This window comes from Mesoplodon mirus, assembly GCF_964341445.2.
Source record: "Mesoplodon mirus genome assembly, chromosome: 16".
Classification (NCBI taxonomy): domain Eukaryota; kingdom Metazoa; phylum Chordata; class Mammalia; order Artiodactyla; family Ziphiidae; genus Mesoplodon; species Mesoplodon mirus.
Genome location: NC_138992.1, coordinates 62,307,625 through 62,312,473, shown reverse-complemented (window position 1 = coordinate 62,312,473; position 4,849 = coordinate 62,307,625). Strand labels below are relative to the sequence as shown.

Here is a 4,849-nt window from a genome sequence, read left to right as displayed (position 1 = left end):
ATGTATGTATGTATGTATCTAGATCTACAAATATATACATATATATGTATGTATATATGTCTATACATTTTTTGTTTTTTAGTTTTTTTTGCAGGTTAGCATTTTATTAGATAAAAATGAAAGAAGGGTGCCTACCCACTCCTTCCTCTGGCTCACAAGGGGAACTCCCCCCTCCCCAAGAGAGGGCAGGGAGTCTATAACACCGAGACAGTGAGAGAGATTAGGGCAGAAAGCCCCAAGCCTCTTCCTTCTAAGTCTTGTGGCAAGAAGCAACCTTCTCAGCTACAAATTCTGGGAAGGGGAACTACACCTGCCTTCGCCCCTAAGTGGGCGGCCTTCCCCTCCTCCAGCAAAAAATTGGGAGGTAGGCAGTTACCCCCAACACCCAACTTGTCCAGGTAGGGGGAAGAGGAATAAACGTCAGTATGCGGGCTTCATTTCTTAGGTGCCTTCAGTGCTCATCAAAACAAGGCATGGGGAAGGCCCTGGCAAACTGCCCCACCCGTTGCCTGAGGTCAGCCAGCCAATGACTTGTTTCTGGGCCTTTGAGCAGCAAGGATTTGAAATCTTGGAGTTTGGTGGTCTTGCTCTTAACCTCCAAGCCGATGTTGACGCCTTCGTCTGTAAAGCCCACAACTTTCTGGAAGTCCTCTTCACGGAACTATTGAGACGTCAAGGCTGGGGCCCCCAGCTGCAGGCCCCCAGGTGTGATGGCTCTTCGATCTCCAGGACAGGTGTTCTTGTTGGCCGTGATGGACACGAGTTCCAACACCCGTTCAGCTCGAGCTCCATCCAGGCCCTTGGGCCGCAGGGCTACCAGCACTGGGTGGTTGTCAGTGCCCCCAGACACCAGCGAGTAGCCTCACTCTAGAAGGGCATCAGCCATGGCCCAAGCATTCTTCAGAACCTGCAGGGAGTACCCCCGGAACGGGTGCAGGCCTGCTTTAGGGCCACAGACACTGCAGCAACGGCATGGTCCTGGGGGCCCCCCTGCAGGGATGGGAACACAGCAAAGTTGATTCGGTCCTCAAATGTGTAAGGATATCCTGGCCAGTCTTGGGGTCCACAGCCCGCACCCCCTTCCGGCAGAAGAGGAGTCCTGACCTGGCCCCTCGAAGGGTCTTGTGAGTGGTAGTGGTGATAGCATCCACATGCTTGAAAGGTGAGGGCATCACCTTGGCAGCCACCAGGCCACTGATGTGGGCCATGTCCGCCAGCAGGTGTGCCTTGACCTCGTCACACAGCTCTCTCGTGCGGGCGTAGTCGATGAGGTGAGCGTAGGCACCGGTACCAGCTATGATGAGTCAAGGTCAGAAGAGCCGAGCAGTGAGTGCCAGCTGGTCATAGTCAGTGAGGCCGGTTTTGGGATTCAGCTTATAGGGCATAGACTTGAAGAAGATGGATGTAGCTGAGATCCACCTGACATCAGACATGTAGCCATGGGTGAGATGGCCCCCATCGGGCAGGTCTGCCCCATGATTTGGTCATGAGGCTGCACAAGGGTTGTGTAGGCAGCCAGGTTGGCTGGGGACCCCGAGTAGGGCTGGACACTGACTCCCCCCTGAGCAGGATCCAGGTCAGAGGCCGCCAAGGCCCGGCGCTGACACAGCAGCTCGATTTCATCCACTGCCTCTGCTCCTCCATAGTACCTCTTGCCAGGATAAGCCTCCGAGTACTTGCTGTTCAAGACAGGACCCCAGGGCCTCCAGCGCAGCTCGGCTGCACAAGTTCTCTGGAGCAGTGAGCTTCCAGGCCACGACACTGCCTGTCCTTCTCTCTCCGTAGCAGCTCCCATATCTCAGGGTCACTGTCCGATCCTGACCAGCCCTTGGTTGCTTCTCCAGGCTGGGTCTGGGCCGCCTCGCTGTGCTGGCACCGTGTGGCCATCCTGACCAGGTGACCACATCTCTGCAGAGGCCGAGTCGCCCAGAGCAAAGAGAAGGGCAACATCGCAACCCGAGATGAAGGTCGCAGGAGGTCCGGGTGCCAACTCCGGCCGGGGAACACAAGGGGTTGGAAGAAGACTGGCCGGAGAGCGCATGTGCGCAAACAGCTGCCGGGCAACCACTGACTTGGGGCGGGGTCTACGCATGCGTAAGGTGGACGCTTTATGGTCTTTTGGGGATTGGAGCTTTTTTTTCTCCCCCTCTTCTTCGGTTCCATTTCCCGTCTGTAGCCCCAGGGTCAGAAGCTTTTGCCCCCGACTCAGTTTCCCGCTGGAACCAGTGGGCAATCCTCTGGAGAACACTGCTCTCTTCCAGTTTTACCTTGACCCAGGACTCAAGGCGAAGGAAGGCGGAAGACGAGGTGTCGTTCTGTGCCTCAGCTAGTCTGTACCTCCTCCCTCGCCCCAGTCAGGGGTATATATACATGTATGTATATACCTACATATATATGATATATGATGTATTTGTAGATCTAGATAGAGCGAGAGAGTTGTCTGGAGAACCCTGACTCATACATCTCCATTTCGCAGGTGATGAAACAAAGCCTCAGACAGATGCAATCGTTGGCCGTAGGGCACCCGGCTAGGCAGCGGTAGGGCAGCGTGTGCGCTGCTCTCTCTTGCGGCGCCATCCTCCCGGTCAGGCTAGAGCCCGGGGTCCTCCCAGCCTGCAGCCAACCACCGCAGGAGGGGCGCGTGAGGAGCTGGTGGTGTTTAATCCTGCCAGCGCTTTATTGGAAAGCTTTTCACTGCAGCCCGCGTGAGGGAAAATGATTTGCTTGGGATGAATGTGGCCACCAGTGCGTTATTTCCCTTAATCTAAACAGAGCCTCAGACACACTCCATTGATCACGCCTTCAAGCTGAAAAGTGGCCTTAATGCTGGCCAGCAAGTAGGTTTCTCAGGCAGCCCTATGCTGTCAACCACATTTCCTGATCCACTCTGATTAGATATATAAACAGCTTCAGTAAAACAGAGCCTGAGCTTTGCTGTTAAAAATATAAGATAAGGTTCCATAAAGATTCATCAAGAGCAGAGACGCTGTCTAAGTAAGGCCTGAGCTTCTTTTTTTTTCTTTTCTTTTCTTTTTTTTTTCCCTTTGGTATCGTAAGAAGGGTCAGTGGACAAATAACCATGATTTATGATCATGTTTTAATAGTGGCTGGTGCTCCAGCTAAGGGACACCTTGGAGAGAAGAAAGGGTTACAAGAATTGAGCAGGGTCACAAAGTGGTCTTGCATTAATGACCCAGCACACAATTGACGTTACTAAAAGTTCCTTAGTTATTATGTGTCTGCTAAGAAGTGTCACCCTGTCCCAAGAACAAGGAACAAGTGGGCTCATGTCTGCAAGGTGCAGGAGGCTCGTGAACGAAGGATAAGGACACTCCGGAAACTCAGGGAAATGAATCGACCAAACCCATACATCTTACACCTTCAAACCATCACGTCTGTTTCAGATACATCTTGTACTATAAACACATACAAGGCAGGAAAAGTTTCTGGAATTTTATTATAGATATATGTGTTTAGTATCCCAATACTCTTTTAACATTTGTCCCAGTGATGGACTAAAGAATGTTTCCAGCTCCAGTTTCTTTGAGTGAGAACATTATGCCTTTTCCAGGTAATTTTTGGTATGTGTTTTTCAGAAAGCTAAAAAGATTATCAATATCAGTTTTAAAACGGAAAACATGAAGTGAGAGTAAGAAGAGGGCTATCCAAAACTGCTTGGTGGGAAAATGTAAGAAGTTAACAAGTTAGATAAAGTTTTAATGTGCATGGATATTTATATGTAATTTCTAAAAGACGCTTTGCTCACTTAAAGAGCTGGTTACTCATCTCTTTAAAGACTACTTACAATTTTTCTAAACTAAACAGTAACATTTCTACTCAATACTGAAAAGAATTGCTAACATCTTTTGAGCATTTACTATATACCCAGCACTGTTCTAAGTACTTTATACAAATTAGCTGAGAAAATCCTGCCAGCAACCAAAGAGCTGGTGCTCTTCTTGCCCCTCTTAATCTGTCTATAACAGGATACATGCTGAATTTACATATTTCGTGAACTAGAATAGCATTCTCCCAGGTTAATGCCTGGTGTAGGTTAACATCAAATATAAATGTCTTTTGGACTTCCCTGGCGGTCCAGTGGTTAAGACTCCGTGCTTCCACTGCAGGGGGGCACGGGTTCGATCCCTGGTCGGGGAACTAATAATCCCACATGTCTCACAGTGCGGCCAAAAAATAAACAAGTAAATGTCTTTTATTTTCCGGAGACAGTAGTTTTGTTTTCTTGGAATTATTGCAACCAGTGGTTCCTATGTCTAGCTGTTCATCAGAGTCACGTAAGGAGCTTTTCTAAAAATGCAAGTTCCTGGGCCGCATCCCCAACTGCTGGAACCCCAAAGGGTGGGATGCAGCATTCCAGTAAGCAAGGGGCTATTTTTATCCCTCTCACAGAAGAAGTAACTGAGTCACATAAAGGTGAAACAACAGCCTGAAGTTACACTGACAGTCAATGGAAAAGCTAAATGCAAACATAGGACGACTTTAGGGTTTTTTAAAAATATACTTGAGTTGGTCTTCATGCTGTTTGTGCTTCCATAACAAGCAACATATTTTCTTTGTACAAGGTATTCAAATACTATATGCTAAAGTGAGACTCAGCTGCTTTGAAGGGTACATGTGGGAGAACTTGGGCCAGCTCTCTGAGGCTTCCAGAAAAATGAGTACATGTGGAGTGTCTCTCATTCTTTCCTTTAGGTCAACTATCCTTAGGCTTGGTTTCCACACGCAAATAGGTTTCAGGTGACTGGAGAGAACCCAGCAGACTGATGAGGGTCTGTGAGCCCGGCTCTACAGACGTCTGGGACCACGAGCATTTTCAGGAGGAACAGAC

At 49.1% G+C, this 4,849-nt stretch overlaps 1 pseudogene across 1 annotated transcript; it reads right to left on the bottom strand.

Annotated features, from left to right (window-relative positions):
• Positions 1-451: 451 nt before the first annotated feature.
• Positions 452-2,277, bottom strand: LOC309792146 (serine hydroxymethyltransferase, mitochondrial-like; annotated as a pseudogene). The gene has a single exon. The product of its transcript is annotated as a serine hydroxymethyltransferase, mitochondrial-like (transcript).
• Positions 2,278-4,849: the final 2,572 nt, after the last annotated feature.